Below are 23,805 nucleotides of genomic sequence, written 5' to 3'. Positions count from 1 at the left end.
ACACACACACACACACACACACACACACACACACACTGTTTTCTTTATTGCCTGTTTCCATTCATTAAAATGTAAGCTTCATTAGGGCAGAGACCTTTTCGTGCTTTTTCCACTGATGTATCCCTAATACCTATAAAACATCTGACACATAGTAAAAACTCAGAGAGTATTGATTGAGTACAATTAATAGGTAGGATGTTTTAGCAGCAACCCAGTGAGAAATGGTGTTGGATTGGGCTTGGTTTATGGCAGTGGAGATGAAGACAGGTGCTCAGCTTTAGGATGTATTGTGGATATTGAGCAAACAGGATTTATGGATGAGTTAGACATATGTTTTTTGGAAATGAGAGGAGTGCAGGAAGTCTTTTGTGTGATGATGGTGTCACCACTTAATGAGGTGGACAAAATTTCCAAGAAATATTTGGAATTACAGAATCCAGAAATAAGTTTGAGACGTGTTAGATTTGAGATGCATTTTAGACATCCAAATGGGGCTATTCAAGTTGAGTTTGGAGTTTGAAGAGACTAGAGATAGAAATAGTGCATTGGGAGGGGTGCCTGGGTGGCTCAGTTGGTTAAGCAACNCCCCTCAGCCCCCCTCCCTTCTGTAATCCTCAGTTTGTTTCCTGGAGTCCAGAGTCTCTCATGGTTTGTTTCCCTCTCTGATTTCTTTCCATTCAGTTTTCCCTCCCTTTCCCTATGGTTTTAAACTGCACTATTTCTTATATTCCACATATGAGTGAAACCATATATTTGTGTTGTCCCTTTTTCCACCTTTTGGATTTGAAATCCTAGTTCACTTATTGTAAATTTTTCCTTTAAGTGCAGTTTGGGGGTACATTATCACTTATTTTTATATAGGGTGCTTATGTTTCAGATATTTTATAAAGTTTCTTTAGATTTACTCTTTAATGAAAGATTTTTTTAAAGAAATACACCTTATAATTTCTCAAGGGTGTTTTTACTATTCTTTGTTACATTCTAATTTTATGTATTTTGTGGTCAACGTTCTCTCTCCAAAACTCCAGTCTAACCATGACAAATGACCCCAGTCTCATCATGAGAAAACACCAGACAAACCCAAATTGAAGGATATTATACAAAATTCTGACTAATTTGCCTCAGAACTGCCGTGGTCATCCAAAACAAGAAAAGTCTGAGAAACTGTTACAGTCCAAAGGAGGTTAAGGACACATGACAACTAAATATAATGAGGTCTCTTAGATGGAACCCAGAAAAATGACATTAGTGAAATTCAAATTAAGAGTGGAGTTTAGTGAGTACTAATATGCTAGTGTTGGTTCCTTATTTGTGACAATCATACCACGGCCAATTTAAGATGCCAACAATAGGGAAAACCAGGTGAATGTTATATGGAGTTCTCTGTACTATCCTTATCACCTCTGAGTAGATCTAAAACTATTCTAAAATTTAAAAGTTTATTTTAATTTTAAGAAAGCTAAACAAAACAAAACAAATATCCCCCTGTGGTTTGCCTCCTCAATCAGTCTATAATACACGCAAGTTGTTACCATGGCCTTTAGGGTCCCATGTCCCTGACTGCATTGTCCTCTTTACACACTACCCACCCCTCTACTCATTCTACTCTACCCCACCCACATGGACCTTCTGCTTGTTACTCCAGCATGCCAACCATGATCATTCTCTAGGGTGTTTGCACACCCTGTCTCTGGGTTCCACACCTCTCACTCCCTTGTCTACATTTTTATAAAAATGTCATCTTCAAAATGATGACTTTCTGTCCACTTTATTTAAACTCCCTCGAGGCTCTTCCTCCTCTTTTCCTTTGTTTTTTCTCCATAACACTTACCACCTCCACCTAACACACACACACACACACACACACACACACACACACTGTTTTCTTTATTGCCTGTTTCCATTCATTAAAATGTAAGCTTCATTAGGGCAGAGATCTTTTCGTGCTTTTTCCACTGATGTATCCCTAATACCTATAAAACATCTGACACATAGTAAAAACTCAGAGAGTATTGATTGAGTACAATTAATAGGTAGGATGTTTTAGCAGCAACCCAGTGAGAAATGGTGTTGGATTGGGCTTGGTTTATGGCAGTGGAGATGAAGACAGGTGCTCAGCTTTAGGATGTATTGTGGATATTGAGCAAACAGGATTTATGGATGAGTTAGACATACGTTTTTTGGAAATGAGAGGAGTGCAGGAAGTCTTTTGTGTGATGATGGTGTCACCACTTAATGAGGTGGACAAAATTTCCAAGAAATATTTGGAATTACAGAATCCAGAAATAAGTTTGAGACGTGTTAGATTTGAGATGCATTTTAGACATCCAAATGGGGCTATTCAAGTTGAGTTTGGAGTTTGAAGAGACTAGAGATAGAAATAGTGCATTGGGAGGGGTGCCTGGGTGGCTCAGTTGGTTAAGCAACTGCCTTCAGCTCGGGTCATGATCCCAGGGTTCTGGGATCGAGCCCTGCATTGGGCTCCCTGCTCAGCAGGGAGTCTACTTCTCCCTCTTCCTCTGCCTGCCACTTCCCCTGCTTGTGTTCTCTCTGTTTCTTTCTGTCGAAAGAAAGAAAGAAGAAAGAAAGAAAGAAAGAAAGAAAGAAAGAAAGAAAGAAAGAAAGAAAGAAAGAAAGAAAAGAAATGCTGCCTTGGGAGGCATTAACATATAGATGATGTTTGTTAAAGCCATGGTACTAGATAAGGTCACATAGGGATAGAACATAGTAGAAGACCAAAGGCAACACCCCAAGTATACCCCACAAATTTAATGATGTGCTCAGAGGAGGAGTTAACTNAAAAGAAATGCTGCCTTGGGAGGCATTAACATATAGATGATGGTTGTTAAAGCCATGGTACTAGATAAGGTCACATAGGGATAGAACATAAAAGAGTAGAAGACCAAAGGCAACACCCCAAGTATACCCCACAAATTTAATGATGTGCTCAGAGGAGGAGTTAACTGCAAAAATTACCAGGAAGTAAGACAATGAGGGTGGGAATAAAAAACTAGATGGAAATAGTACCATTGGAACTTTCGGAAGAACATTTTTTGAAGAAGAAAGCAGTCAACCACTCAAATGCAATTAATAAGTCACTGAGATGAGGACAGGAACATGTCCCTTGGCTTGGGCAATATGCAGATCACTGATGTGGATTATAAGGTTTGTTTCACTGAAGTGTTGGAGAAAAAAACCCAACTGGCACAGGTCAGGAAGAAAAAGAGGAATGTGCAGAAGTGCAGACAGTGACTATATCCAGGGAGGGCAGAGAAACACAGTACATCTAGGGCTCCCATGTTCTCACACTGAAAAGGCTGGTAGAAGGTACGTTTCATGACAATGCAGTGATCAAGTAGAGGATAGAGTCCATTGGGCACAGATGCATATAACTTGGGAGATTTGATGGTGGAAAGCTAAGAAGCTATATTCTTTGTACTAAGAGAAAAAACACACAGAGAAAGAAAATTAAAGATTCATCAAAGCCCATTATAAAGAGATTGCAAATTAAATTTAAACTCCTCTACTCAACTTTGCTGTCTATAAAGGCAATGCTTTACATAAAATAGCATGGAACTGTTTAAAACAAAATGGTAAATAATAAATAGTCATACAAATGCAAAGTAACAGAGACCTGGAATGCCAACAATGTCCTCCTAATAACTTTACCTCTTGGTTGGGGTTTGAGATAAAGGATAATCCAAAGAAAAGTATTAACCTCATTGGACCTCTACCTCCCATGATATAGGGGAATCCACCTGAGCTGGGCTTGCTAAGACAGTGGGGGTGGGAGGGCACACCCAACTTAGCACTTGCCAATGGCAGCCACTGCCCTACTTGATCAGGAGTTCCAGAGCACCTGAAACCTGGGTCACAAAGGACACTCCCTGCTTTGATGCTGGAACTCTGGAGTTGTAAAATGTATATGGTAGGAAGTAGTCAGAGTTGGGATGTGTTTGGGAGGTAAAATTTACAAGAAATATGGATATATTAAATATATATTTGTAATATCAAACCCAGGACAAACTTTCTTTTTCATTGTACACGAAACATTAATTAAAATTAAAAATTACGAAATTCCCAAGAAGGATCTTTATGGATTCCTGAAAGTAGCAATTTATAAGCACTTGTTTATAAATAGAACTAACACAGACATTGATGTACTCATTAATGACAACAACAAAATATAACCCTTTGGAAATTGGAAAATAAAATATACAAACTAAAGCAAGCATCAAAGGAGGAATTAAAAATTCAATTATAATTCCCTTAGAAATAATAATGTTTGGAAAACAATAAATTTCAATTCATGCCATGTGGTAAATATTGTGCCCAGGATAAAATTTATAGCCTTAAATGTTTTTTATTAATAAAAAATAAAGGTAAATGACATGAAAATGTACTTAAGAAGCTAGAGGAGATAAATAGCCAACTGAAAGGATAAGGAAGGAGTTAATGAAGATAGAAGCTAAAATTAGTGAATTAAAGGACAATGAATTTCATAAATGAGTTCCAATGTTTCAAGGAATTAGAATAACCACTAACACTGATCTAAAGGACATGAAGATGGACACTGCTATGGGAATCAGAGCATCCCAGTAAGGGAGCTGATGATGTGAGCTGTAGCTCATGGCCCCAGGACAGTCCCAAACTGCAAGTGCCTCCCTACCCCAGCCATGGTCCTGAGGCCATAATGCGCCTAACCTCCCAAAATCTTAGGTACTGTACCAAGAAGGAAGAGGTAGGGGTTGAATATTGAGTAGAGAGAATTTTGAACAAGAATGGACCATGTTTACATAACTGAATTGGAAGGAGAAATTCCTGGATTGGGCTGATTTTTAAACCTGAAAATAAAGAGTGAAAATAAAACCTGAAAGATCAAATTCTTTCATTGGTCAATAGAAACTAAGGAACTAAATTAAATTCAGATATATATAAATAAACTTGGTTTTCATACCTGGGTTAAAAGGTCCATGAGCATCATACCCACCCAGATATGAGAATAAATGTTCAACTTCTATAGTTATGAAGGAGATCCAATTTGCTATTTATGAAAGTCATAATTACCTTCGCCACTTGCTCATGAGCTCCATCAGGGCAGGGCCATATATCTGTTTTTGTTCAACTTGTAGGTGAGGTGCACAGAAGATAGTGGTGCTCAGTAAGCATATGTTGAAAGAAGGAAAGATATTAGGTGAGAAAGAAAGAGAGACAGAGAGGTGGAGGCAGGGAGGGGAAGGAAGAAAGGAAAGGAGGGAAAGAGAGGAGAAGGAGAAGGGGGGAATGGGGAGGCAAGTGGGTTTGTTGGTTTTGTGGAATACCATTTGGAAAACATGGATTGTGTTTTCTGAGGTCCTTTGCCCTATAAATATTTATGTTGGAACTCTCACATGTGTGTAACACCCAAGGGAATTTGGGGTGGGGATACAGAACTGGAGTTCAGAGTACTGGAATTCCTACTTAAGCATCTGGGGTAATGGCAGAAGTTAAAGCTTTAAACCTTGACAACCACAAATTATGGGCTGCACCCGGATGACATTTACAGTGGTGGGGCCGTCACAAGCTGTATCTGCTTCTCTTAACTTCCATATTCTCATCCCTTTTCACCAATTTTCTTCTCTCCTTTTAAGCTTATTCATCTCCATTTCTGAAAAAAAAATCTCTAAATCATAACCACATGTCATCACTTTATATGCTTTCCTCATTCCTTCCCTCTCTCCCGACCTTTTTCCTCTTGTCATTCGGCTTCTCCCCATTCTTTTCTTGAACAAATATTTATAACAAATCAACTCTGTCGCCATTCCTGTTCTGTTCCCCCTCATCTGCACATTCTTTTACTTTGTCTCCATCCCTCCTAAAAATGAGGCTCACAGCAGAAGTACTACTCCAGACGTGGTTAGCCAGGCTTTATAGTGCGGCAGTCATATTTCTGGACTTGACTATTAGGTCTTTATTAACCCAGGCAAAAGTAACTTGCATTGGGGAAGACCATCTCATTTTTGGCTCAAGATGTGCTCACAACCAATGGAACCCTCTTGGATGTTTGACAGGGGCCAGATTGTTCCCATTCTGGACTCACAGGACTGAACACTTTCGCCATTATGTTCAGACAACCTGTTTATTCCTGTTATGGTTCATCCTGTAGCTTTCAGTCTCTCTGAAATCAATGAAATCCTTTGCAATCTTGCAGTTTATTTGCCAAATGACAGAATGATGTGAGAATTGAGCTCTGTAGCCTGATGAAACGAGGATGAAGAGGGTTGGAATATTTTACCCATTCCATTCCATCATAGATGCCACTAGTTTTCTAAAGCATTTGTGGAAACCCCAGGCTTTCAAAGGGGAAGCTTGGGCCATATTGAGGCAGGAGAGGTTAAGGATGGGTCTTCGGCTTATCCCCACCAAGACCACCCTCGAGCCCAGCTTTGTGTACTTCAGCATTCTGCATGAGATATAATGTAGAAAAAGACAAAGGACTGCATCAAGTGAATTTTACAACGCACTCCTTCTTATTTACATTTAATTATCCAAGTCCCTTCTCTCTTCTTGCTGGGCTTGGAGGAGGGGGCTTCTTCTCCTTTCTGGCATTAATCTCCTATTGTCCCCTGTTCCATGCTCTCCAGTCTCTCCTGCATCTGTGATTTCTTTCTCTGAGCATCTTTCTCTTAACCTAAAAAACTGTAAAGTCCACTTTAACCTGGCATGTTCCAGGGTTGCCTCTCCTTCCTCACCCCCTTGCTCTTTCTGGCCTCTGTGCCCACCACTGTGTGTCTTCTCTTCATCCAAGGGCACCACATCTATTTCCCATTGCTCATTGTCCTGGTGCCTCTGCAGCATCTCTTAAAATACGTAAGTGATGAATCACTAAATTCTACTCCTGAAACCAATATTACACTATATGTTAACCAACCTGAATTTTTATTTTAAATAAATTATTTAAATAAATTATTTAATAAATTAAATAAATTATTAATTTTAAATTATTTAAAAATTTATTTTAAATAAACCCTTGAAAAAAAATCTAGCCACCAGCCCTGCTGTCCTGAAGCTAGATCTTTCTTGAAACCTCTCTTGTTCCACAACCTACAAACGCTTGGATTACTACTGCTATCCATGTTTCAATGTCTTCAAGGTTACCTGAATGCTCTGTGAATTAAGGATATATCCACATAGCCTAACCCAATCAAACTTGTGATTTTGGGCATCCATCTATAAGGTATTAAATTGAACCATATTAAAATTGTCATTTTGTATGTTCCCTGGCTCACGGTCTCAGCCATATGCACCCCAATGTTCATAGCAGCATTGTCCACAATAGCTAGATCGTGGAAGGAGCTGAGATGCCCTTCAGCAGATGACTGGATTAAGAAGATGTGGTCCATATATACAATGGAATATTACTCAGCTATAAAAAGAACGATTTCTCAACATTTGCTGCAACATGGACGGCACTGGAGGAGATAATGCTAAGTGAAATAAGTCGAGAAGAGAAAGACAATTATCATATGGTTTCTCTCATCTATGGAACATAAGAACTAGGAAGATCGGTAGGAGAAGAAAGGGATAAAGAAAGGGGGGTAATCAGAAGGGGGAATGAAGCATGAGAGACTATGGACTCTGAGAAACAAACTGAGGGCTTCAGAGGAGAGGGGGATGGGGGATCGGGATAGGCTGGTGATGGGTAGTAAGGAGGGCACATATCACATGGTGTACTGGGTGTTATACGCAAGTAATGAATCATTGAACTTTACATCAAAAACCAGGGATGTACTGTATGGTGACTAACATAATATAATAAAAATATTATTATGAAAAAAAATTTTTTTTTAAATTGTCATTTTGTAGGCCAAAAATGTACCATAGTTTTGTAAGATGTTACCATTGATACTGGTAAAGGGTAAAGATATGGTTAAAGTGTCCATAGAATCTTTTTTTATTATTTCTCAAAATAGCAGGTTGTGAGAAATGTATATTTTTTCAATAAAAATTTTAATTAAACATGGTCAAACAATTTCACATGATACAACCTAATAGCACCCAAAAATGTTCAGAAACAAATGAATTTTTTTCTCCTTCTGGATTTTTCCATGGGCTATAAAGTACTAATTCAGAAAGTCTGACTTTATGAATTCTAAGTAATTTATAAAGATAGAGAATTTTTCTAGGAATAATTAAACTTGATTGCACAATAACTAAGTTTACATTTACTCAGTGACAAATTCTTTTTACAAAGAGCTTGCCTGAAAGGATTTTAGTTTTGTTTATAGATATGTTTTTCTCATGTGTTACATAATTTGTAGGACACATGAATCAAATGTCAATTGCATGACCTCAGGCTTGGTTTTGGATGAAAGAACTTAACCAATTTGTTTTTATTTACTTATTGTTTTTAAATTTAAAGATTAAAAAGTTGGCTGTGGATTGGGTCAAGCCATGGATCAAATGTTAAATTCATCTTTAGATTACAGGTTCTTATTAAGGTCTTTAAGGTCATATAATCTGGCCGCACATACCTTTCCCGCAACTCCACTCTCCAGAGCATCCCAAACCATGCTTGAACACTTTCAAATACTAGAAATTTGCTATATTCCTCATAATTAGGTAGAATCTATCTCTATGAAACTTTAATTTGTTAGTATTAATTCTACCCCTTGGGTGAAAGAAAATTAAGTTCAAAACTTTCTCTATTTCAGACATAATCCTACGTAGCCACCCTGTCCCCTTTATTTTAACTCTTTCCCAAGTCCAAGGCTTCCTAAATTCCCAATCCTATTCCGTGTAGCATGACATTCAGTTTCTTTTCATTTTCTCACTCTCCTGTGATGAGTTCCTGTCTGTGTTTGTTCAGTTAAATGCAGAGCCTGGAGTCCCAAATGTGGTCTAAGCAGTCCACTGGCCTCTCCATTTGCCTAGACACCAGATGTAATTAATGAAGACTGAGATGATCATACCTGATATTCTTGGCTTTAGCACCCAAATTGCACTGTTCACTCTTCCAAATTTAACTATAAAATCAAAATCACCTCCTCTTTTTCCCTCCTCTCCTCCACTTTCAGACAAGTTGTGAGCTTTTGATAGTCAAAAAAATGATCAATAATAAGAAAAACAACTTGGTCCAAATTTAAATGCCATCAGTAGATCTCATGTCCTTTCTCACGTCAAGGAATATTGCAGACACAGGCAGTTAAACAGAACATATTAGACCTGGACCATCCCGTTTATCTTCTAAGATTTTCAGGTTCAGATTTCTGATTAGTAGAGAGATCAAAAAACTCTTTGAAGAAAACAGTGTACTCAGTAACCCACATTGATTGGAAGATGATAGAGATCATTCCTGAGCCTTTTCCATGGTGGGAGGGGAATGCCAGCTTTTCTCTGGAATTATAGAGCGAGACAAACAGTTCTTATTATTTCCAGACAAACAATGAGGCAAATACTGGAACAAGTTAAGGTTCCTAAGTAACTACATTATAGAGATGAAAGGACACTATGCAGTGAGATGATGGGCTGGGAGGTTCCAGCAGGGCCAGTGGGTGTTGGGTGCCCAGGGGCGCTGCCCATCCAGGGGCACTGCACCTGCCCAGTGGGCTGCCAGATGTTACCTGGTAAGGTGGGACCTGACCACAGCTCTGGGACTTTCCATTTCTGAACTAAGAGTTCCAATGTCAGGTGTTCTCAGGAGTAGAATTCCTCAGACAGATTGAGGACCCGTGCAGACCTGCTCTTCCGTAAGTTTCCTTTTCACTCTACGTGTTCCCTAAAATCCTCACCCCAAGCTTCACTATCTAACCAACTCCATCTCTGGAATGTCGAGACTTAACTTTCAGTTAAGTAACATTTAGAAGGCATCAAAATACAAGCCACATCTGGGGACTTGGATTCTAAGAAAAGCATTCTTCTTTTTTCAGCAGGTGGCACTGTTGCAGTAAAGCTGTGTTTCTTCTGGTGACGTCAGAGACAAGAGGAAGAAACAAGTCTTATTTAAACATAGCATATTTAATTCAAGGATCAGATTTAAAAAATAATAATTGTCTTACCCAATTGATGGAATAATTTTCACCCAAAATGGAACAAACCTACTTCATGTGTCTCCTGGTAGGATGCAATGGGACATATTACCTTATGTGGTATTTTTGTCAAAAATCCATACCTGAATCTAATCCTGCAGAAACATCAGACAAACCTAAAGTAAGGGACATTCCACTCAATAACTGGCTAGTACTCTTCAAAAACATCCAAGTCAGGAAGATAGAGAATGGTTAGGGTATTGTTCCAGATTAAATAGAGCTAAAAGACATAGTAACCAAAAGCCATGAATGATCCCTGACTGGATCCTGGGCCAAAAAAATAAAACTGCTGTACAGGGCACTGACAATTATTAGAACAATTGGCAAAATTTAAATGTGAATTATTCTAATCATAGGACTATAGATAGTAAGAGGAAAACCCTGGTTCTCAAGAAATGTACCCTGAAGTAACTAGAGCAACAGGTGTCATAAAATCACACCTTCAACTTGTTCTCTAATGTTTGGGGAAAAATGCATAGTTTTGTATATTTTGTATATATTGAAATTATATCAAAATAAATTACCAAAAAAGTTACATTTTTCCACCTCCTTACTCAACTTATCCAAACTACTAAAACATGCATACCCAAAGCCAGCCCCACTGAGAATAACCCTCATGTCAGTCTTTCAGCAAGTATGTGAATTGTTTTCCTTACTTACCGTTCCCCTCTGGGCTCTCCTGGTGGTCAATATCTTCAGGGCCAGCCCCTGGGGTGTGGTTTGTTTAATGACGCAATGCACTTCGAAATCTCTTACTCTTTAAATACTTTTTGTCAATTCATCTCCAGGAATAGGTATATGCTCAGTTTGCTTAAACATGAGAACATGTTTATAAAACATTAGCAGAATATGTAAAATCATAGAATGAATCTCAGAATAAAGCACCAAAGAAATTTTAGAAGTTATCAGACAAATACTGTCCCATCCCATTCATCCCATCCCACCTCTTGGTTGATGAACTAAAGGAAGAAAATAGAACCACAATGACTTACTCAAATTTACGGGATCACTTAGGTGCAGATCCAGGCAAAATGCCCCAGTTCCTGTCCTGAGTCCTCTATGTTGTCCCTTATTTTGTTACTCATACTGGGGAAATAAAGGAGATACAAGGGCAGATGTCAAGGACATGAAGCCACAGAACAACACAATGCGACTCCTATTTCATGACAAGAAATTTGAAATATGCTATTATACTAAAATAAACATATGTAGGACACCTGGGTGGCTTACTCAGTTAAGCATCTGACTCTTGATCTCAACTCAGGTCTTGATATCAGGGTCTTGAGTTCAAGACCTGCATTGGGCTAAAAAAAATAAAATTAAATTAAATTAAATTAAATTAAATTAAATTAAAAAATAATAAATAATAAACACGCAAAAATTTACCTAAATTTGCAATCTTAAAGATAGCACTCTTGAAAGACAAGTCATACTTGTCAGGGTAACTTGGAACTGTACCTTCAGGTGCTCCAGGAGTGGAAGGTCATTGTTCTGCTCTGCTCTACAAGTTCTCAGAAATGCTAGGAAGCCCTGGGACAATATAGCCAACAGAAAGGGAGTTCAACCAATGGCTCAATCTGCAGAGCTCCTCTTTGTGGGGCATCATCATGTTAAGCAACCCCCTGAATTTTCATTGCACCAGCAAGAGTCCCCCACGCTGCTAACAAAACCAAGATTTTCAGTGCTTAGAAGCACTGCCTGTGTGGCATTTTGAGGTGTTTGTGTGACCAAGAATGGAAGGAAGGGTCTCTTCTAGGACTACTGGCTTTGCGTGTAAAATGCCTGCCATCACTACACACTCCCGCACGCACACATGTGCACACACACGCACACATGCACACACACACAAACCTGAGCTGTGTTCTCCCCTTTCTGGCCTGAGGTATTTGAAAACCTGGAGCCTGTCAGGCCCAGCACGTTGGAAATCCAGAGGGGCTTCCCCTGCTAATCTTTAGGCAAATATTTTCTCTGCTCTGCTGACTTCTTGGTGAGTTACTGGCCTTGCGCCTCTGTGACGAATTGAACTAAGCGCACTTGGGTGGCAAGGGCACCAGTGTTTTCCATCAGCAAGGAGCCTTTCCATCAACTATGGTGGGGTCTGTCCTGGGCTCCTTCTCCCAGCAACAGCCTCCCAGATGAGGAAAGACAAAGTGCTTCCGCCACCTTCAAGGTAAACTAGGCAAGGACCATGGGAGGAAAGCAGCCTGTAGAATGGGTGATCTCCATTCATGGATCAGAAAGGGGTGGTGCTCCAGACTGTTGCCCCAGGCATGCTCTTCTTACCCATTCCCTGCCTGCCTTCTTAAATTTTGGTTATAAGAGACAGGAAGCTGTCGGTCCCTCACTTTTCTGCGATTACTCTTGGTCTTTGTGCCTGGCTCACTACTGTTTAGACCAACCAGGTTTCTGAACTGGAGCACCTCACACTTTGGCTTCTTGTGTGTTTTGACTTAGCTCTGTGTCTGAAATGGTCTTGCATTTTCTCTATGAAATGCCTCTATACACACACACACACACACACACACACACACACACACACATACGCGCGCACGCACTTATTCTGCCTCTGCTCTCCCACCCCCGCTTGGGTTGCTAACTGACTGAGATTCTCACTGCCTCCTCCACCGGCAAAGCCATCCTACCCTCCCGCCATTAGGGACTGTATTTTACTATGCCAAGAAAATTATCTTTCAGGTCTTCTGGTAAGCAATTTTGTTGCCACCATTGGGAACATTTTGCTAAAACAAAGGCATGGTTTAATCTGGCATTGGCAACATGTTTCTATCATCCCACTCCCACAGGTACCAACCTGAATTCACGTTGTAAATAGCAAATGGGGTGGGGGCTGTGGAGAGTTGGTGGCATGTGTTTGCAAGACCCAAAAGTGGGAGAGACTGTGTCTCAAATTGGGTAATCCCCAAAGCAACCCTGAAACAAGGACTTGGGGACAGGTAGTTGATTTAGAAAGTGATCCGTTTTCTGGAGTTGGGGAATTAGGAAGCACGACAGGGAAGGAGAACATGCCAATAAAAAGGGTGTTACTCTTGGGGTGCCTGATGGGTCAGTCAGTTAAGCATCCAACTTTTGGTTTTGGCTTAGGTCATGATCTCATGGGTCATGAGATTGAGTCCTGAGTCTGGCTCTGCGCTCAGTGGGTAATCTGTTTGAAGACTCTCTCCCTCTGCCTTTCCCCCCACTGGTGGTATGTGTGCACTCTCTCTCTCTCAAATAAATGAATCTTAAAAAAAAAAAGAGCATGTTAATCAGACTGCTGCTGTTGTGAGCAGGTGGACTTCAACCCCACTAGGACAGGACATACCTCAGAATGAGTATAAACAATTCTGTTGTCTCACCAGAAGGCTTCAAGGAAATTGGGGACTTTACCCTCAACTCCCAGCTGTTAGTGATTTAGGGTTGCTCCAAGGCTGAGGGGGGCATTAACTTGTCCTGTCCACAAACCAGTGGAGAACTTGCTGGCAGCAAGGAAGAAAGATCAAGAAGGGCAGAAGAACACAGAGTCACCTTGTCTGGACTTTGCTTCCCAAGCGGGGGCCTTAATAGGTGACAAGATCCAGAGCTCTTTTGACTCCTTTGGCATGATATGAAATCAGCAGAATTTTAAAAGTCTTCCAGTGGTATTTAGATAGATGAGCTAGTGAGAACCCTCACAGAGCCTCCAAACACCCCAGTGGTCCTAGTAAAGGCCAGTCACTTCTCCATGTGGCTAAGGACAGGTGGAAACAACTGATAGAGATGAAGTTCAAGAGGCCTTAAAGGGAGGAAGATAGAACAGAGCCAAACGCATGTGGCAGGAGGACTGAAGTCACCATGGGGTAGTAGACATATTGCTAGGTGCTGCTGGAAGGGATGCTGATGAGTGAAGGCAAAATTAGGCACTGTTGCTCAGCAACTGCAGGGGACAGGTGCTTGCCATTGGCTAGGTACTCACTTCCTACTCCTGGTAATCAATGCCATGTAAGTTTCTTGGAATTTAAACACGACCCCAGAGAGAGAAGCAGATAGACAGGAAAGGAGAGGACTGAGTCAATGGAGATTACCCACAATTGGTTGAGATTAAGCTCTTGTTACTTGATTAAATGAGGCACCAGACAAAAGTTAAGCTTAGTAATAGAAAAAATAAAGTTCCCTTTTTCTCATACCTTGATTTGGGGCCTGAAAAATTCATTACTACTATACCTGGAATGGTCCTAGTTCCTCTCTTCGGTCCTGAATTTTAACAGCTCAAGTATATTTGGATTTTTTTAGTTTGAAGTCATTTGCAATTAGGTTGGGTGCCCCACTGGTGGACCCTGAGACAATGATTTGAGTTCCAGTACTTAATTTGGGAGTGATTCCTGAAACCATTCATAAAGGAGTATGGAAATGAAACAGGGAAGGGAAGATAACAAATAAAAGGTGTGGATCAAACCTGTTTCTACATTAATCAGATGAAGAGCTCTGGGAGACTGTCAAATGTGCCTCAACATTGCCAAATCCACCAATTCCCACTAGGTACTGTATGAGGACTGCTCCTGGCATATAAACATGAACTCTCCAGCCTTTCTGGCCTGCCCTAAGCATGGGCTATGAAGTTGTGGGGCAGAAAAAGCTCTCAGGCAGAGTTACAGTGTCTGAGGAAAGAAGCCAGCAATGGTACAGAAGGAGAGTGTGTCAAGGGGATGTGGATGGAACACTGCCAGCACCAACACTAGAAAGGCTAAATCATATCCTGTTACAATCACAGAACATATATAGGTCACCCCCCTGGATGTCCTATCATCAGTTTGCTCTAGGTGGATTTTTCCCCCACTTTCAGATTCAATATGGCAGAATGAGGGGGAGAAAAATCTCCAGCAGGATAACAAATCCCAATCCACTTTTCATGGTTTTATAAGCCATTTTATTCCACCAATGGACCATGTAGCCAGGTGACAGATGGCACCATGAGAAATGGTATTGGAGCCTGATTCAGGGAACATGAGGAAGCAATTTTTGCATCCTAAGAGGTAATTATGTTACAGTTACAGAGCAATAAATTTGGTTATATAAAAGGTTAATAATCCCCCACTTAAGACTTCCCTTGACTGGTAGGACACAAGCCACTGGAGGCTATCCCGCCTAGGTAACTGAAAGATTCAAGAAGCCACACTCACTGAGCTTGTCCAGTTTGATGTCTCCTGCCACCTTTTTCTTGTCCCCAAGCCTTGTTTCTTTTTACTTGACTTTTTCTCTTCAGTCTGTTTCCCTCATTTACACTCTAGATTACAAGCATCGCCCTCAGACTAATGACCCCACCCCATTTAATCCTCAGCCCAGAATTACGTTCAAGCCACTCGCCAACCCTCCTAACACAAACATACATCCCATTTTATTATCTTGTTCTTAACAGCTGCCCTTCCCTCCATATTCCCAACCAGATGCATGGTCCTGTCCCTTGCTTGATCAGCAAGAGTGGGACATTGTCCTGCATGCCTCCGTCACTCCACCCAACCACTCAGGCCTTGAGCCCCATGGGTCTATGGCCATAAAGGTTTTTAGTTCATCTGCCCCAAATCAGCTCTCACTGTGATTACTGGGGTGGCACCCTAAGCTATCTCCTGCATCTGGCTTCATTTTTGTTCCAGCCCATTTTCCACACACCTCCATGCTCTTTCTAAAATGTGAGGATGGCATGCACCTCTCTTGCTTAAAAATGACGGTGGCTTTGGCTTTTCAGCCCCAGTCCATCTGCCTCCTCCCCATTTACTACACAGGGCTGGAACTACTCCCCACCATCTCTCTGCCTGTCTCCCTCACCTCTCTTTCTCTGTGTCTATCTTCTCTGTCTCTCTCTCTCACAGACGTGTGCATGCATGCATGCACGTGCACATGCACACACACACACACACACACACACCTCTCTTTCTCTGTGTCTATCTTCTCTGTCTCTCTCTCTCACAGACGTGTGCATGCATGCATGCACGTGCACATGCACACACACACACACACACACACACACACATACACCTTCACCCCATTGCCCTGGAGGCTCTCAGTGAAATGTGCTGGTCCTTCTCTTTGTCATTGTTCTATATGCAAACCTCAAGGCTGATCTCACTTGTTACCTCCTGGGAAAAGCATTCCTGGACAGACCCTCTACCTCTTCTAGACTTAATTAGACGCCTCNTAATTAGATGCCTCTTTTAAATCACTGTACTGCAATTGTCTGTTTAATTGTGGTCTCATTCAGAGCAGGCACCCTGTGTTTCCATCTTGATTTTCCCAGCCTGNCGCCTCGTTTAAATGCTTCCCATGAGACCCTCTACACCCTTTAAGGAATCTCTACGACACTGTACCGCAATTGTCTGTTTAATTGTGGTCTCATTCAGAGCAGGCACCCTGTGTTTCCATCTTGATTTTCCCAGCCTGTAGCACAGCCCTGGGCACAGGGTTGGAGTTTCCAAAATGTTTGATGAATAAATGAAAAAAAAATGAATGAATGAATGACACCTGACAGTGCTGTGCATGGAAATGGAGTCTGACAATGGGCCACATGCACATGCTTCACTCTTTTTCTTTCTTGCATGTTTCTGCTAGAACCTACTCAAAGCAGCCAAGATCCAGGGTTGACCCAGGACTCCAGAGTGCCTCCCAAGCCTGCTCTGAGTAAGAATGGGGAGGAATGCTGACTTTGCCTCGACTATGGAAGACTTTAAAAGTTCCAGAAAATTGATTTTTCCAGGCCTGCATGGCTTGGCATAAAAGCCAGACAGATTTTTATTGAATCTGGCCCTAGATGGTTAGATTTTTGACCTTAGCAACGTGGCCAATAGATTCAACCATGAATACGTTTTGTTTTCTCATTTTTGCCACATGGGCTGGCTTTCACAGATTGGCCAGTAGGTTCAGCCACCACTGTTTCTTCCCCGGCATCTGTTTCCCTGTTCCTGTGGCATCTATAATTGCGAATAAGTTGTGGGTGCATTTTTGAGGAACGGCGCAGTGGCATGCACTGCAGGAAATGTGTGCCCGCTGGTGCTGAGTTGCTGTTTATGTTTGTCAGTGGTCCCTGTAATTGGAAGGCTGTATTGCTTTGCAATTATGCAAAGGGTAATAAAAAGAAAATTAGGGAAAACATATGAGTATAACATCAGATCTAGACCACTGATATTTTGTAATTTTACACAAATACAATACAGATTTTCCCCCCAAGATCCACTCAGCTGTAGTGAATACTGAACAGAAAAAGCTCAGAAAGCTCCACTTTAAAACCAGGCACAAATGAACATCTAATCTTTTGGTCTTTGAACATGATACAGTCCACTGTAAGCACGAATTCAATTAAGGCAAAAATCCTAGGTCGTCATTTCTTCTGATGAAAAGCATTAATTAAGAGGAATCAGAAGGCAGCATGCTACAAGGAAAGCAGATACCTTTTATGGCCACAGGGATTCCACCACATCTTCTTATGATTGTCTCTGCGGTACACCTCATGCATTCAGCCTTCACTGCTCAAACACTACCTAGTGTAGAAAGAGAAGGAAAGAAACTTGCTCCAGCTGAGAAGGTGCAGGTTTAACTTTTTAAGAAAGGAGAAAACAATCTGAACACCATCTTATCAAAATAAAAACTTAAGTAAAAATAAATAAAAACTTAAATAAAAAATTAAGGTTTTAATGACAGTCCCCTCCAAACTCAGCAAAATAATATTACTGAAAGAGGTTATTTCTTGGTAAGGCCACGAATCTTATCGTGAATAAGATGAATTATGAATTACCTAGTATTTCTTACTATAGACATTTTGTGAAATTCTATTTTTTTAATCTAACTTAGCACTCCTTTATAGTATATTTTATGATATGAAATCCCCTTGGAGGAGACAGATATATACCTATAAGTGTTCTCACAATTCAAAACACTGTGTTTGTTAGACAACATCTCACTGCCTGCTTTCATGCCCGCATATGTTTCCAACATGCCTCCAGCATATTTCAGGGTTTTTTCTCTTGCTGCACAATTGTAGGACTTGCAGGACAGTTCCATAGCTAAGCATAAATAAAAGCTATGTATTGTGGTCCTTGTCAATGATACTGGCCGAGATTTCAATATCCTATTCATTTATTATGCTGATGGGGCAGGAAGAGCCTATGTTATTATCTAAATGTTTATTTGAATTTAAAATCTTTAATTTTACTACTAAAATGGCAAATGCTTACTTGTATTGATTTATTGCTTTGTTGGCTTTTTCTCCTCACAACCTTGTGTTCAAGGGCAACATGGGGAACTCTGAAGGATCACTGTTTCCTGAGATGGTGGGCTGCTTCTTCTGGCTGTGATGCTCTGCTTTCTGAAGGAGGTGTCCTTGTCTTTGACTCCCACCCATGCCTTTTCCAGAATGTTCCTTGTGCGAACCAGAATAAGGAGAAAGAGCCAACCTCCCTGGCTTGAGCTTAGCTCTTGATCTCTACGATCAAGTTAGTCGCTTGCTCCTAGAACCAACTGGAAACGACCTAGATGAAGTATGACCCTAACATTTTTTTGGCAGTCTGTAGGGTTTCTGAGCTCCTTTAGACTTAACGTGCTTAGCATCTGGACTGGCTTAACTTTCCCTCGGCAATGTTTTGGATACTTTAATGGATAGGAAGTGCCTTCTCATTTTCTCTCCTTTGGGGAACCAAGACTCACACACAGATTTTCCTCTCAGGTTTGAGCGAGAGGCCTCGAGTCAAAGCCAGGGTTTTTCCCCCGCTGAAACATGCGTGATGCCCAATGTCCAGGAATGTGCTTCTGGTGAAGGTGGAGGGCAGCACATAAGTTTGATGTATATAGAGCATTTAGGAAAATGAACAGCCACCTTCTGCTCACAAGACCTCTATACAGGTGACAGGGGAAAGGGGAGCATGAGAGTAGACTTCCTGCCTCATTATAATTATTTTTAAATTTATGATTCTTGTCCCTTTCAGTTTTGAAGGGGCGTTCTTAAAAGTATTTTTCTTGGCTACCAGCTAAGGTTTGTTGAAAACCAAAGCCAAAGTTAGGGGAAAATTTAGAGTATAGGGAAACATATGGCCTCCTGTGGCCAGTAACACTCATTTCCCGCTCTTGTGCAGACAGTGAAGATGGAGGATATTTCAGAATTGGTCGTCTTCAGCCAACAGAGGAGATGGCTAGTGTTGGTAGATGGATTAAAAGATCCCACAATGATTTTAAAAATGGACAGAGGACCTAAAGAGATATTTTTTTTCAAAGAAAACATACAAATGGCCAACAGTCATGTAAAAAAGATACTTAATATCACTAATCATCAGGAAAATGCAAATAAAAACCAAATGAGGTATCACCTCACATCTGTCAGAATGACTAAAATCAAAAACACAAGAAACAACAAGTGTTGGCAAGGATGTTGAGCAAGAGGAACCCTCGTGCACTGTTGGTGGGAATGCAAACTGGTACAGCCTCTGTGGGAAACAGTATGTGGGTCCTCAAAAAGTTAAAAATAAAACTATCCTATGATCCAGAAATTGCACTACTGAGTATTTACCCAAAGAAAATGAAAACACTAATTCAAAAAGATATTTGCATCCCTATGTTCATTGCAGCATTAATACAATAGCCAGGATATAAATGCAACCCAAGTGTCTATCAATAGATGGATGGATGAAGATGATGTGATATAAATATATATAACAGAATAACATATAATATACAAATAATATATGATAAATAAATATATAATATATAAATATATATAATGAAATATCACTTAGCCATGAAAAAAGAATGAAATCTTGCAATTTGCAACAACATGGGTGGACTTAGAGGTACAAAGCTAAGTGAAATGAAAGAGAATAAGAGAAAGACAATTACCATATTATTTCATTCATTAGAGAACTTAAAATTCAAAACAAAGAAAAAAGAGATAAAACAAAAAAAAAAAGACTTTTAAATACAGAGAATAAACTGGTGGTTGCCTACAGGGTAGTTGGGGGATGGGTGACATTAAGAGTACACTTATCATTACAAGGACTGAGTAATGTATAGAATTGTTGAATCACAATATTGTACACCTGAAACTAATATAATACTGTATGTTATTTATACTTCAATAAAAAATAAATAAATAATGAAACAAACAAACAAAAAGAATATGAAAAAGGTCTCACAGTGAAATCAACCACAATCAAATGCAAAGAAGATTCTTTTTTTTTTTTTTTTTTTAGCAAAGAAGATTCTTACCCCTATTTTATGTGGAAACAACCACAGGATGAGAAAGACAGGCTCTTAAAAAGGAATATGAAATCCAGTTTCTCAAAGGAAAACAAAATCTTTAAGAAGCCATGAAGACCCAGTACCAATGGCCAGTGCCTGCAGGTGGGCCTCTGATGTGGAGAGCTGACCCACAGCTAGGAACCTTCCAGGGGATAACTTCAGCACTCTGGAGCTTCTTTACAATTTGTTGCACAGCAGATATAGCTCAGAAACCCAAGGGGACTATTTGAGAAAATGACTTGAGCTTTGTTTCTTTATTTTTCTGCTTCAACATCAGTAACAGCCAAAGAGCCCATGTTCCAAATGCCACTAGAGGCCTTTCCCCCAAGGCCACCTGCTGTACCAGCTGAAAGGCCAAATGACAAAGGGCATCCCCACTTTGGAGGATACTCAGGAACTTCAAATTACCCAGGAACTTTGACAGAAGACAGAGAGGGGGAAAGAGGGAACAGAGTGGAGTGGTGGGAAATCCATTTCCAGAGTAAGTAGAATTGAATGGAAATCATTTCAAAAAAGAATGAAACATGCCTAGATGTACAGAACAAACCAAGGCTGCCAGAAACATGTTTGGCTTTCTTGCTGGAACACTTTTTACTAGACTCTCATCGTAATAATTGACAATCACACAAATGTAGTCAAACAACTCATATCAATTCCCAGTTCAGGGTTTGTTTTTGTTTTTGTTTTTTGTCTTTTTTGTTTTTTGGTATTTTTAAAAATTAGTTTCAGAGGTAGAATTTAGTGATTTATTAGTCGAATGTAACACTCGGTGCTCACTAGATTAAGTGCCCTCCTTAATGCCCATCACCCAATTATCCCTTCCCCCACCCCCTCTTCTTCAGCAACCTTACTTTGTTTCCTAGAACTCAGTGTAGTACTGAAAGTCCTAGCCTCAGCAATGAGATACAAGAGGGAATAAAAGGCATCCAAATTGGCAAAGAAGATGACAAACTCTCACTCTTCACAGACAACATGATACTCTATGTAGAAAACCCAAAAAACTCCACCCCAAAATTGCTAGAACTGATACAAGGATTCAGCAAAGTTGCAGGATATAAAATAAATGCACAGAAGTCAGTTGCATTTCTATACACTAACAATAAGGAGAAAGAGAAATCAAGGAATTGATCCCATTTACGATTGCACCAAAATACCTAGGAATAAACCTAACCAAAGAGGTAAAGAATCTGTACTCTGAAACTATAGAACACTCATGAAAGAAATTGAGGAACCCACTTCTGTTATTTTAAAGGTACAGTCTTGGTCCCATCCATCTAATGTTTAAAAGGTTTTTCTTGAGTTTCACAGTTGTATTTTTCAATGAATTATGGGTCAACAAAATTCCATGCCTGAGAAACTTCTCAATGCATGGTTATGACATTTTATGTTTACTTTTATTCAGATAAATGTTCTCTAATTTTTAAAGTATATTTAGATCAATAGAGGATGAGTTCAATTATTTGAAATTTGTGGATTTTTGTAAGCTTGGAGATACCTGCTATGTAGAGGTTGCAACTTAATTGTCACTGAAACAGAAGAGAAAGGAAAAGTACAAAGTGGGACAAAGAAATCTTGTACTGGGGGAGGGGGTTGGATGAATTTTTCAGGTACAGGATAAGATTTGCTGTGACATAGACATATTCTGAACTCAGACTTTGTCCAACACATAGATGAACTTATGTGTCTAATCATGAAACTGATTATAAAAAATTAAATGAGTAGCTCATGAAAGTGTCAAACTTTGGACGCCTGGGTGGCTCAGTCATTTAAAAGTCTGTCTTTGGCTCAGGTCATGATCCCAGGGTCCTGGGATCAAGTCCCATGTCAGGTTCCTTGCTTAGCAAGGAGCCTGCTTCCACCTCTGCCCACCTCTCCCCTTTGCTTGTGCTCTCCCCCTCTCTCCTTCCGATAAATAAATAAATAATAAAAATAAATAAAATCTTTTTAAAAAAATGTCAAAATTTGCCATAGTGGTGGTTAATGATTACAATAAAGATTTATTGATCCCAAATTCTAAATTTAAATAATACTAAGTTAACTTGAAGGAAAATGAAAATTCCAAAGATGAAAATTCCAAAAACAAACTGAGGGCTTCAGAGGGGAGGGGGGTGGGGGAATGGGATAGGCTGGTGATGGGCATTAAGGAGGGCACGTATTGCATGGTGCACTGGGTGTTATAATGCCAAGTAATGAATCACGGAACTTTACATCAAAAACTAGGGATGTACTGTATGGTGACTAACATAATATGATAAAAAAAACATTATTATAAAAAAAAAGAAAATTCCAAAAACAAAAATGGACCTTAAATTACTAAAAATTTACCTTTAAAGAGGAAACAAAATATTTGACAATATTAGCTCTATTGTATCCCTCTGATGCAATGCTTTTTGAACTTTTTAGCCTCTTCCTTGATTGGAATACTGTAAGGTGTCCAACATGTGAAAGAAATTAATGTGAACTGCTGTGGCTGCAGCAGGATCCCCAAAACCAGAGTCTGCATCTCCATGGCTGAGGCCCCCAAGGCACTGTACTCCCCCTGCCCCTATACCCATGAGTTAGTTATGCAGGTATATCTCATTTATTGCACTTCACTTTATTGCACTTCACAGATACTGCATTTTTTTTCTTTTTTACAGATTGAAGGTTTGTGGCAACCCTGAATCAAGTAGGTCTGTGGGCACCATTTTTCCAACAGTATTTGTTCACTTTGTGTCTTTGTGTCACATTTTAGTGATTCTCACAATATTTCAAACTTTTGCATTATTATTATATTTTTATGGTGACCTGTGATCAGTGATTATGACTCACTGAAAGCTCAGATGATAGCATTTTTTAAACAATAAAGTATTTTTAATTAGAAGTATGTGCATTTGTTGACATTGTTCTATCACACACTTATAGAGTCCAGTATAATATCAACATAACTTTGGTATGCACTGGGAAACCAAAAAATTTGACTCACTTTATTGTGATAGTCACTTTATGACAATGTTCTGGAACTGAACCCACAGCATCTCCAAGGTATGCCTATATTCAAAATCATTAATGAATGTGGAGGGAAAAGTCAATACTAGCAAATAAATCATAATGAATGAGGGTTATTTCTATATATTGCTTGTCTGTATTCTAGGATGTATTATTAAAAAAGAAAAAAAGCAAAGTACAGAAAAAATTCATTTTATTCCCATGATATCCAGGAAAGAAAAGTAATATAAATACATGCTTATGTACCTTTTCTTTTTTAAGAAGCACAAGAAAAATAAAATTAAAATAGTTTATGTTGACCTGTGGGGGAGGGGGACTGTGAAGTCGAAGATACAGGGTTAGAAATTAAACTACTTTGAATCATTTTGTTCTGTAGGTTTGATTTTGAAACCATGTAAATATTTGTATATAATTTGAATAAACAAATAAATAAAATGATCCCCAAAAAATCAAAGGTGATTGTGTAGTTAGTGGCATAAACACTCTGAGAGGAACTATTGAC

This window comes from Ailuropoda melanoleuca, chromosome 13 (genome assembly GCF_002007445.2).
Source record: "Ailuropoda melanoleuca isolate Jingjing chromosome 13, ASM200744v2, whole genome shotgun sequence".
In the NCBI taxonomy this organism is placed as follows: domain Eukaryota; kingdom Metazoa; phylum Chordata; class Mammalia; order Carnivora; family Ursidae; genus Ailuropoda; species Ailuropoda melanoleuca.
Note: the sequence above shows the minus strand (reverse complement) of the source record.